This window comes from Tupaia chinensis, unplaced genomic scaffold (assembly GCF_000334495.1).
Source record: "Tupaia chinensis unplaced genomic scaffold, TupChi_1.0 Scaffold000097_1, whole genome shotgun sequence".
NCBI classification, from domain to species: domain Eukaryota; kingdom Metazoa; phylum Chordata; class Mammalia; order Scandentia; family Tupaiidae; genus Tupaia; species Tupaia belangeri.
In genome coordinates this window covers 1071530-1084792 of record NW_006159559.1, presented here as the reverse complement: position 1 = coordinate 1084792, position 13263 = coordinate 1071530, and the positions used below count along the sequence as shown (strand labels likewise).

General features: G+C 37.0%; 1 protein-coding gene across 1 annotated transcript in view; it reads right to left on the bottom strand.

Moving 5' to 3' along the window:
• MEI4 (meiotic double-stranded break formation protein 4) overlaps positions 1–13263 on the bottom strand; it is a 212086-nt gene that overhangs the window by 198009 nt on the left and 814 nt on the right. The gene's annotated exons all lie outside the window — the stretch shown is intronic.

The following is a 13263-nucleotide window of genomic DNA, read 5'->3' as shown; positions in this document are numbered from 1 at the left end:
GAGGTTCAGTTATGGTGCCCCTTGCTGATGCTGAGATCTTAACCTAGGTGTTACAACACATTCCAGAAGTTTTTCTGCTGCACTCACTGCCTCACTGCTGTGTTCAAGTCTGTGCACTGCAATTTGTCAGAAACAACTGATAAACTAGACTGTCAGAAAGCATGATCATAAAGGTGAAGGATCTGCAAACTGCACACACAGGTGCTGAAAAAAAAGAGACTTAGAGGAAAATGATACCTGAAACTTGCCAGGTAGAAGAAAGAACTTTTCAACATTTCTCCAGAAAGCAGAACTAGAACCAATATGTGGAAATTACAAGATGATGAATTTCCAATAAATACATGCATGAATAAGATATTTAGTGATAAGAGCTGTCCAACAATGGAATGGACTGTCTTGTGAAGTTATGAAATTCCAATTACTAGAGTTACTCAAGCAAAAGCTGAAAAGCCATCTGTCTGAAATGAGGACAAATCTCAGCACTTATGTGATGCCACATGAATTGACCAATGTTCTTTCCAATTCTGAGTCTGGTTACACAAGTACCAAAGCAGTGTCATGTAGTTGTGTAAAGTTAAGGTTGTAATGTTAACTTTGTTAAAATTCAGGCTCAGAGCCAGCAGGTGGCATAGTGGTTACACCGCTGTACTCCTACATGAGTGACTGAAGTTCAAGTCTAGATATGGTGGCTTGAAAAGCATTCTGGGAGCATATACGTGCATGCTCCAAATCCCAGGAGGAGAGTTAAAGAGAAGGGATTGTGGTGTGGATATCTCCACTGGGATGTGATTTCTCACTTTCCCTCTCACTGTCTTTCTCTGTTTCTTTCTAGCAAACACATGTGCCCTGTGACAAAAAAACTTTAAAAAATAAAAAAAGAAAGAAAGAAATACAGGCTCAACCACCAATAAGCTTTGTTAACTTAACCTCTGCAAACCTCAGGTCATTTGTCTAAAAAATGAAGTAAATAAAAGAAGATACCTCCTAAAATTGTTGTGATAATAAATCAGATGATCCATGTAAGGGACTTAACAGGGGACCAAGCAGTAGCACAGAAGTAATGCAACTGGACTCACATGGGAAAGGTCATGGATTCATGTCCCAAGGTCTCCCTGAGTACAGTGGGTATTATGTGTACATGTAACCATGACCCAGGCAGGTAGAGGCTAGCACTGGATCTCAATAAGAAGACACTGTTGGGGGTTCCCATCTTTCTGTCTCTCTTTCGCTCATGGAAGAAATAAATGAATTTAAAGTTTTTGTTTTTTTTTTATTTTTTTTATCACTAATACATAGTAAGACTTGGAGTTTAGCTATTATATTATTAGATATGTATATTTAGGACCACGAACATAAAATGTGTATAAAATGTGTGCAAATTTGTTCATTTTGTTTTTATACTTTTACTTACCAGCAAAAAGAGTGCAATGTCCAAAACTAGCTATTACAACAGTTTATTACAACATGATGCTAATAACGACAGCAATAATAATGAACACCCAAACAGTACGCATCTCTAATCATTTCATTTTATACTTCTCTTTATCACCAGGAAGTATGCAGAAAGTTCATATTTTAAACATTTTGAAGTACTAATTTAAAACTTATGAAAATAACTATTTCTTAATCAAAAAACTTTGAAAATTTCAAAGTCTTTCAGCATGAGAAAGAATACCTAAGAATTTGCACTTATGTGTTTAATATGTGTGTATGCAAGTACTCAAGTGTACCTGTATATGTATATACACTTACACATGCTTTCTCTCTCTCTTTTTCTTTTTAGAGAAAGATTTTTGCTAAAAGGTATGTGTGCTCACTGGAGAAATAGAGAGAGAGAAAGTAAGACATCACATCCCTCCAGGGACGATGGCCACACCATAATCCCTGCTCCTCCATTCTCTTCTCTGGATTTTGGACACAAATGCACACATACACACCTGGCATGAGTTTCAAGTCTCTGGGTCCAGGACTCAAACCACGGTTGACCATGTGGAAGTCCAGCACCTTAACTGCTAGCCCCCTGCTGACTTCCACTTTCTCTTTCAAAATAGGTAACTATAAGCCAGCAAGTTGTGTGGTGATTAATGTACTGGATTCCCACATGGTCAATTGTGGTTTGAGTCCAGGACCACAGCTTCAAAAATGCACTGGGTACATGTGTGTGTGCCCAAAATCCTAAGAGGAGAATGGAAGAGAAGGGATTGTGGCATGGCCATATCCTCTAAGGGGTAATTTCTCACTTTCCATCTCTCTCTCTCTCTCCAGGGAGTGTATGTGCTCTGTGGAAAAACTTTTAAAAAATTTTAAAGATTTTAAAGGGAACTAAAAATGAAAGAAGCAATGGTTACTTTTAAATAAATTCTTAAGCAAAATGATTCCAGATATTTCCTTTCAGGGACAATTATTTAATGCATATGTGTCCGCATTAACATAAAATGAAGAAGTCATATTGAAAGTTGCATCTGGAGTCTGAAGATGTTTCTACATGGGCAGAGAATGTGTTAAAATTTTTAGATTAATTTGCCATCACTCTTTTGTCATTATGGATAAACTGATATTTATTATTCTTAGAGAAAATATTCAGAAATGGATCTTAATAACAAAAGATAGCCTGTACTTTAGAAATAACACAGAAGATATCATTACATTTTATTTCTTTTTATTTCTGCAGTGGGATGTCCAGTACTTTTAGAAAGCCAGAGTATAATAAGTTATAGAAAAATAAAAAAATTATTTCAGAGACAGTATTTGTATGATAGAGTCTATGAATGGATTCATATCCTTCATTAAATTTGATCCTCACAAAAGCCCTGTGACTTGATTCTCAGTATCGCTACCTTACTTATCTGCACACAGAGGCTCAGGGTTAACTTGTCCAGAGTCACACATTAGGAAATGAAAATACAATTTGACTTCAAAAGCTTTAATCTTTCTATACTGCCTGTGAGGGGAACACACTAAATTAGCATAATTTACTATATATAATCTATTTTATATTATATTTAAAATATAATAACATTTCATACTAAGATTAAGTTGACTATACATCAGGGACTCTAAAGAGGTTGGCATCAGAAGGGATGACTCAGTCTATCACCCAAAGACATAATTAGGAGCTCAACCCAGCCTCCATGGACATGAACAGTATTGAAAATTTGATTATCTAATGATCAGCTCTTAGAAATTCCTTCCAGACACTCTGTAACTTAAGTTTATTAATCCCAGGTCCACCCTTGGAAGCAAAACAGAATGAAGTCCACTTTCCCAAACCACCCTCCAAGGATTTAATGTGAGTAATCATGCTCCCCTGTAAAATCTCCCACACCCATTTCTCCTAACATCTTAATCTTAAGACGTCTTTTCATTCTGGTAACCTCTCTGATGATTTGTCCTGATTTGTCAAAATCCCTCTCTAGTGACTCTCAGAAATAAATCTCCAATTTGGCGATAAAAATAATCAGTTACAACCTTTAAACTTTTTCTTAATTCCACCAAGATAATACTAAGATGTTGAACAGTCAGGTCTTGGTGATGGCTCAAACTGACATGACAGAGAAGCAGCTGAAAACTTTTTTTTCTTTTTTCAAACCTGCTTTTAAGCTAGATCTGTAGACATATAACTGATTCTGTTGAGAACCAGATAAACTACTACCCTTGTGTGTTCACTTCTCTCTACTGTCCATGAATAACCTATCTGCAAATGACTCTCTCCTTCTCCAAGTGCCCATGAATAACTTATCTACGAATGATTCCCTCCTTCCCGAACCACACACTCTCCAGGTTATGAGCCTTTTTCATGATGTGTACTCTCTGACAAATACATTCTTCCCTCATGTCTCTGCCTGGAGACTCTCTACTCACCCTTCAAGGCACAGTCAAATTGCTTCTTTCTGAGATCCTCTAGATTGAATCCTACCTCCTTACTCATCCTGGCTCCATTAATTGTCCTCTTGTCTGCATTTCTCACAGCATTCTAGGATTCTTTTTATCACAATGTAGTATCAATAGCCATGTGACAGGGAGAGATCAGAGGCACATACTGTGCCTTCTCCCATGTTATTTCTAGCATTCAGCTCAGTGAGAAAGATGAGCCATACCCTATGTGAATGACAATAATAAGTTCAAAATAAAGCAGTTCACAAAAAGGACTGGTCAAGTTCAGGTAAAGGATCACTGAAAGCTTCATGAAGAAGATAATACTTAAGGAAGAATAGTACAAGTTAGGAAAAGTCCCTAGTTTTGTCATGAGGGCCTAGTTAGGTTATATGAGCAACAGGAAAGGCATCAGCAGAAATGAGGAAAAGCTCTAAACCTGGCTAGAGTGTAGAGTGCAGTAAGCTCAAAGGGAGCAATACATTTCTGTACCCTGGACGCTATGCATTCACATCCCATTCATTTCCTCATTTAATTGTATAATAATTCTGAGAAGTAGAACTTAGTATCACTGTTTTGAGCTAAGGAAATTAATAAGTTCAGAGAAGGTAGGTTTCTCAAAGCTACCTAAGTGGTAGTACTGTGTTTATAATATTCATCTTCCCGCTTGTGTTTTTTCCACAATGCAATTCCTGGGTTTGAGAACAGGAATTAAGTGTAACCTAGATAGGACTGGCCTCCCTGAACTACTGAACGGTCATCTTGTGTCTGTTCCTGCCTTGATGACCATCTCAGCTACCACCACAGACACACACGCACATACACACACACACACACACACACACACACACACACACAAAGGCACATTAACTCCAAAATCAAATTATAGATAAGTTATTTTTTCCTGAAGACTCCTCAGTGAGACAAGAGAGAACAATATTGCATATTAATAAACCCTAAAAATCCCCAAGAATAATCATTTCAAATATGTCTTGAAGAGGCAAGAAGAGCATAGGGGCTAGGAAAGCAGGTTTAGGAGCCAGGGTTCCTATCTCTGTTTCTTTTTAGCTGTGTGGCCTTAAACAGAAATTACTCAATCACTTGTGCCTCAGTTTGTTCATCTGTAAAATGGGAATCAAAGCAGTACCTAACTTATAAAATTGCTGAGGAGATAAAATTAGTTAGTTGACATATGATCCCCAGTGATCCCCTAGTGAGCACACAGTGAACACCCTTCACAATGCTTGAACGACTTGAGACCAACTAGTATGTAGCCATGATTCAACTGCAGGCCACTGCCTTCAAAGTCTCTGCTGCTGCATGGGCTTGACTATATACCTGCTAGAGGTTCAAGAAAAAGACCAGTGGAAGTTGGTGTGAACAAGAGTTGGAAAGAATTCTAGAGTGAACTGGAAGTTCTAAGAAATGAATAAAACTCAGAAAGGCCAAGAATAGGAAAACCTTGGGACCAGCAGGTGGTATAGTGGTTAATGCACTGGACTCCCACATGAATGACCAGTTTGACTCTCAGACATAGTAACTAGAAAATCATACTGGGCATGTGTGCACGCATGCTCAGAATTCTGAGAGGAGACTGAAGAGAAGGGATTGAGGGGCCATCGCCCCTGGAGGGTGATCTCTCACTTTCCCACTGTCTGCCTCTCTCTCTGTTTATCAGGTAGTACATGTACCCTATGGCAAAAAAAAGGGAAAAAAAAGAGGCATAATAACATTTCAAATGGGATGGACAGAAAAGACAGCATATAATGTCATACATATACATTTTTAGTGAAAAGTGCATGATCTCCTTGACTAAAGAATATGACACTTTAGGAAATAAAGGAAATAGGATAGGAAAATTGAGATGTTAAAAATCAGTCAGAGGAGTACAAAATGCTCAAAATTATGCTGATAAAATATTTCAGCAGATCACTCAGCTATTCTCCGAAGTTGTTTCCTTAACATTATAGTAAACCTCAGTTCTTTTATCAATGGTAGATGAAAATAAACTTAATTAAACAATTCAGCTCCTAGCAATGTAATTTGAATCAATTCTTTGCTCAGGGACCTTATGCATAGCCATCTTTTTGGAAAGACTGGGAAACTGGGACTTTGTTATTTACTACCAGTATGAAATATACTGCTAGGGTTTTTAAGCTGAAATGGTTGCTTCATTTGCTTTTTGCAATCATGTTACAGTTAGTTGAATTAACTCAGCATTTAAAGGAGTATAATATTGGTTTTGGGAAATTGATTTTGATAAAGCGAATTTATTAGAAATATATACATAGTTTTTAAAATAATTTTTTAGTTAAGATTGTGCTTAGTACTCATTAGATACAGAGATGGATGATGGGTGATATGAGAACTTTTTCTAAATAAAGACAAAATGATCTTCACTAGAATGAATAATCTAGTGCAATATCTATAAGAGAAATAATTTGTTAGCAAGTAGCTACCTCTTGAGAACTACATAAGTGTGCTGTGCATTTTATAAAAAGGCAAATTATCATTAAAATCTTACATTCTGTCAGTAAACATGCAGTACTACTTATTGGTTGTGCCAGGCACTGAAAATAAAGATACCCCTTCTCTCAGGAGTTTTTAATCTACTGGGAAGGCAGGTAAATCAGAAGATAAATAAAATGTAAACTAATGAATAATAGAACTTTAGATAAAGTACACAAACAGTTCAGAAGAGAAAGAAAGGAGCTTTCCCCTACCATTGTTCTAAAAGATAAAAAGAAATGATCATTTCTTTTGCAGGAATTTTAAAAGAATTAGAATTATGCTTCTTTGGCTGTGTTTTTTAATCTTGCAAGAGATAGATAGATACATAGATAGAACTTACTTCTATAAAAATAGAAGTAAGGTATAAGAAAAATATAACTGGGACCAGCATTTGATGTAATAGCTATGTGTAGTCAACCATGGTTTGAGTCCTGGATCGGTGGCTTAAACTCACGCTGGGCACATGTGCATGTGTGCCCAAGATCTGGAGAGGAGAATGGAGGAGAAGGGATTGTGGTGTGGCATCCCCCCTGGGGGATGATTTCTCGCTTTCTGTCTCTCTGTCTCTCTCTGTCTTTCTGGCAAGCGCCTGCACCTTATAGCAAAATCCTCTCAAAAAAAAAAAAAAAAGAAAGAAAGAAAGAAAAAAAGAAAAGGATAGCCAATAAACAGCCTATGAAATATGTTTTCTAACAATTACATTAAAGACTAAGAAAGTTACATTTCCCTCTTTGAGAATAAAAATTACTTTCTAATGGGTTATTTTCATTCTCCTATTCATCCAGATTAAACTAAAGCACACATTAAATATAAGAGGGTTTATTTTCCAGGTTTCTGCTATGGTGAAAGCAATCTAATCAAAAATGAAATGAGGAATGAGTTCAGTGAACAAATCAAAAGGAAGAATTAAATAAGTTGACAGATATTTTGGAGGCTTGTTAAAAAAATAAATAGAATTTTCATTATAAAAATTGGATTAAATGGATGGTATACTTAAGAACCCACTTCAGAAAATTTCCTTAAAGTCAATTTGATTATCAATCAAAAAAAATACTGCATTTCAATATATGCAAGGGTATACTAATGAACATAAGAACAGAGTGAATGTCCAGAAAAAATTTAAAAATCCCAGAACAAGATAGGAACAATTGAGTCTACTGATATTTGTTCAAATTTGAAGCCTAAATAAAAAGTTCAGCAAAATAATTTAAACAGTGACCCCTAAAGTAAATAAAAAGGAGGATTAGTGTACTTTTGATATTTCGAGGGAAAGCAAAAGAAAACGGAATAGAAGAAATAGATCTCTAAAGATACGTAATTTGTAAACTATTTTATGTCCTTTATTGTAATCTTTTAAATATAGGTAAGTTCGATAACAGAAAAAAAAACGTTAAGCCCTCATTAAAGACTACTGCGCATATGACGTGTGATGTTTAAATAGGCAGAGGCAGGGATTATAAAAGGTAGTAAGATCATATTCTCCCTTACATTTGACAATAAGAGAAGAGATATTGATCCTTATTATAGTCATCTTAGGTAGTAAGGCTTCCGGGTAAATTTATCCTGCTCACGTTTAACTCGGCATGATCAGACAATACATGGAAAGGGAGATTCTATTCTAAGCACCCTACTTTAGATAGATAGTAAAGAACTCAAAAACCTGCTGTCTGAGGAACAGAGGAATGAAATACAAATTAGACTCATTCTATGAAGCCCAATGAAGAGCCCAAAGCCTATGGACAAAACTGTATATATGTATTCTACTAGTCTGATGTGTTTAAAGATATGAATGCGCTTCGGGAAAAGTAAGTTTTCTGCTGTGGAAGGTGTCCAAGTACAACGGGTGTGACAGACTGTGGTAGAATGTACTTGAACTCCATACATAAAAGTTAAATGAATCACCTTCCAGAACCACTTTTATCTTAAAAAATCATATGATTATAAGAAGTAAAAGACAGCCACTGACATTGATGAAACAGGAAGTCATTCAGTGGCATACAAAAGATAACTTTGAAAAAAGTGGTACAACTACTGTAACCATCAGGGTCCAGTTATAAAATTGATAGTACCTCAATTCTGGTAATATGAGAAGAGTTTAACAGACTATCTGTAAAAATGTGGGCAGACTCGGGGTTGGAGGGTTGTGACATAATGATCCAGGAGCTAGTACTAACAGCAGTAGGCAGGGCCATGCTTTACTTCCCTTAGGCTTAAAGGCATGAGAGAGGAGAGCCCTTAACCAGAACTGGGAGAGAAAGGTAAGAAGAGGACCCCAAGCAGGAGCAGTGACTTTTACACTTAGGACTATGGAAAGGAGTAGGAAGCAGCAGAGACCCGCAGGCAGGACAAGGATAAGGAGAGGATCTAGAGGAATGAAGGGGCCAGGAAGATATGTAGCACAAATGCTGACAAAAGCTACATACAATGGAGGACCATAAAATGAAAATCTAGACTGGGTGAGAGGTTAGCATACCCTCTCTCTCTCTCTCTCTCTCTCTCTCTCTCAGTTCTCTTCCAAAAGATGCAATTTGTACTTTTAGTAGTAGAGATTTACAGATCTATTGTTTCTCATTATCATTTTACAGCATTGGTTCTTTTTCATCCTTTGGGCAATCTTCCTGCATTTGTTATCTGAACTAAGTATTCAACTGCAGTATTTGTTCTAGCCAAAATGGTAATACCTGGAGTAGATGTCATTGAACCTGAAAATCTGAATATACATAGATTCTGTTTAGGCTACTTTAAGAATTTCCACCAGATGGTCTTACTGCTTATCCTTTGTCCAACAGATAGGTTTCATGATCTCCTACCTGTCAGGTACTATGGTGATATAACAGTCTACCAGAGAAGTCCATTTCTGACTTCATGGAGCTCTCAGCTGACTATCAAATCATTCCAATCTAAAACATTGCCTGTACAACAAGGAATCTTGTGGCTGTAAAGCAGAGGTTGGCAAAGTATAGGCCACAGATCAAATCTGAACGGTCTGCTTTTATAAACCACATTTTATTGAAATGGCCAGGCCCATTCATTTATGTATCAGAGCTTTTGTACAACAACTTCAAATGGGAACAATACGGCCTACAAAGCCTGAAATATTTATTCTCTGGCACTTTACTGAAAAAAGCTTGCCAAGGGGACCAGCAGATGTCATAATGGTTATGTTGTTGGTCTCCCACATGGTCGACCGCGGTTCAAGTCCCAGTGTGTGTGTGTGTGTGCCCAAAATCCTGAGAGAATGGAGAAGAGATTGTGGCATGGCTATCCCCACAGCGGTGGGGGTGGGGGGTTATTTCTTGGTTTCTATTTCTCTGTCTTTCTCTGTCTCTCTGGCAAGCACATGTGTCCTGTGTTCTATAGGGGAAAAAAAGTTTGCCAATCCTTGCTCTAAATGAAACCTAATGCTTTAATGATAGTATATTAAAAGGCACTTACTGTCATACATAAAACATTCACACATAAAAAATTATATTCCTATTATCAGCTACATACAAATCATGTCATGAGGGGTTGGCTTCCTTGAGTTATATTCCTACTGATAAAAGTTTTTATTTTCTTTCATTGTAAAGGCAGGTAACAAAAAAACATTATGTGGCTACTATATTGTATTAACAGCTTTCTCTCTCTTCAATGATTTTAACATTGCCCTATACCTATTCTTTTGATTGATCAGAGTTCTTCCATAGAAGGCCCTTTTTAAGAAAAGATTCTTTACTCTGAATCATGCCAAACAAATTTTGACAGGGATGATTTTAGGCTATCTTTTAAATGGAACAATAAAATTGATTGTAAAAGCACTTAGTCACTACTCAAGTGCTATATAAATGCAAAATCATAGCAGCAGTACCTTTGCTTCCCTGCAGATTAAAAAAAAAAAAAAGTGGATGCTTATTCCTCAATCACTTGACCCAAAGACCATTAAATTTTAAAATTAAAGGAAATAAGACCAGCTTTCATAGGCTGTTATTCAATTTCCTAATAAGAAGGGACATGCCCTGTAGTTGTTGTGGTTCCTCCAAAGAAAGGACATTAGGAGGCTAAATCAGTGGTGGCTGTGGTTGACCATCAATCTCCTACTCTCCAAACCCTTTTCTTTACCTAATGAGAAGCAATGTAGCATGAATAAAATTAAATGGCCACTTAGTTCACATTTAGTCACCACAAGGCAACAATAACTGGCTTGAGAAAGATCCTTGCAAAGCCCTGATTCCTGAAACTTTTCCCAGCCCACCAATCCAATGTCAAATGCATTTCACATGCTCACAAGAGAGGAGACTAAGCCGACCAGTAAAAAAGAGAACCAGGGACTAGATGAGAACAGGGTAGGAGACAGCAGTACAGGAGAGGGATGACTGACTTGGTAACAGGAAAATCTCTTTTAGGAGCCAGCTTAAACATTCTATTCTTCAAAATGCCTTTTCTGATACTCTCAAGCCATGTCAGTTTCTTATGATACTGGTGCTTTTAAGATTTCATGTTCTGAGCTGGCCCTGTAGCCTAGTGGTTAAGAAAGCCAGATCCCACATGGCTGACTGTAGTTCAAATCTCAGTCTCAGCAGCTTGAAAAATATTCCGGGTGCTTGTGTGTGCATGCCGAAAATCCTGAAAGAATGAAAAAATGGATAGTGGATTGTACCATGCCCTCTCAGGGAATGCTTTCTCTGTGTGTCTGTCTGTGGCAAGTGTAAGTACTCTCTAGCAATTAGAAGGGGGGGAAAAAAAGATTCCATTCTCTTCTTTCCTATCATAGATAGGAAAATTCCATTTCTATTACCAGCTAGACAATTTCTTATTCATTAGGTGGCTGATTCTATGTTCCTCAATGGTAAGTGAGCTCCACTGAGCCCATTTCCTGTCTGTTTAGAGCAGAAATTCCTATGGCTAATACATAATGAGCTCTGAAAAAGTATTAGCTGACTGACCTAATGAGTGAATGATGGAGAAGCAAGCCAGAACCTAGGTACTCCACTGGCACATCAGAAAACTTGGTTAATATGTTATATGCTCTTCAAAAATAATGGCCTGTATCTTCCTGTCCTTGAATACCATGGACAATGTTCCAAGAATATGTATTAATTGCATACCAAATCCTTGTAGTTTCTCCAACCACCTCCTGTTTTTTCAATCTCTTCCCTTATGCTGACTTCTTTCTCTATATATAATTATACTTAGATTGTTCCCAGCTTTTAAAAAGAGACATAAGAGAAAGAAAAAAATAATAAAATAAACTCCAATCACCCCAGCCTGACCTGGTGGGTCTTACCAAGGTTAAAAATGACATCATAATCGCCAAACCTTATGGCCTCTCAAACCCCCATTCTACTTCTCTGCAGCATCTGATCATCAGGATTATTCCTTTATTCCTAAAACACTGTACTCTCTGACCTCAGTAGCCCTACTCCCCTGATTATGCTCCTATAATATATTTAAAAGGTGTCTACATTTTTCCTCAAATCTTTAGCATCTCATCTTTATGACAGCATCAGCCTTCCAAATGATCTCTCAACTCCTCCAATCCATTCTGTGCAATGCGGTTATGTGTGTTTACTTCAATAACTCTTCAAAGTGGCCCAGCCTAACTTAACTGATTCTGTTAAATTGTAACTCTGACCTTCAGCTTCAAGCATCTTGGTACATAAAAGTTTAATATGTTCATTACATACACATTTATGACACTTACATATACATGACCTATATAAATGCCCTCTGGAAGACTTAAAATATGCTCTTCATTCTTTACCACAATATCCACTGAACTTCTAATACCCTTAAATATACTAAAACATGTTATAAGGTAACATTTTCTAGTTTAATCAGAACCTATAAAATTTTGTTTATGAAAAGTTGATTTCAAACCATTATTCATGAAAAAAAGAATTTTAAAAAATATTAGAATCATCAGTCTCTAACCTGATCATCATTTTCAAATTTTACATCTGAATTATGTCATTTGTGCTCCATAGCTCTGCCCTGATTATATTAATACAGGTTCCAGAGTAAACATTTTTTACTGCATTTGAAATTGCATTAAAAGCCATCTGAAACAGAAAATTTTCTCAATCATAACTAGAATTGTGCATAACAACTCACAAATCTGTGAGTTGTCGCCAAGTGACACTTGTAGTCGCACAATACACTGTAAATTTCACAATTTTAAAGAGAGAAAAGAATATAAACAAGTCCAAAATTTATTAACGTATGCATAATTAACTTGACACAAATACTGTTATTGAAAAATGCATACTGCTGACATACAGAATCCATGTTATTATGTGGTTTTCTACATTATGTGCATTTTATGACTAGTAAACAACTATACATTTCATTATTACCTTTCGTTCCTGATCAAATTCAAGTCCTAAAGTTGTCTCTGCAATTTCAGACTATGAAGTTATTCAAAGCCTTTCAGCCCAACAACTCCTCCAAGCTTCGTCCCTGCCACTTCAGGTACATACACTAAAGCCTTGTTTGGCCAAAGAAGGCTTCGAATAGTTCACAGGAAATGTATATTAATGAAAAAGTATGCCTGGACTTCAAAAAAATCTTTTTTTTTTTTTTTTTTGGAGAGGTTTTCGCTATAGGGTGCGAGTGCTGGCCAGACAGAGAGAGACATAGAGACAGAAAGCGAGAAATCACCCCCCAGAGTGGATGGTCATGCCGCAATCCCTTCTCCTCCATTCTCCTCTCTGGATCTTGGGCACGCACGCACATGTGCCCGGCTGAGTTTTAAGCCATCGGGTCTGGGACATGAACCGTGGTCGACTACGTGGGAGTCCAGCGACATAGCCATTACGCTAACTGCTGGTTCCCTTCAAAAAAAATCTTTGACACCAAAATGAACTTGTATTTTGAGTTATCCACATAGTTTTTGAAGTCCCT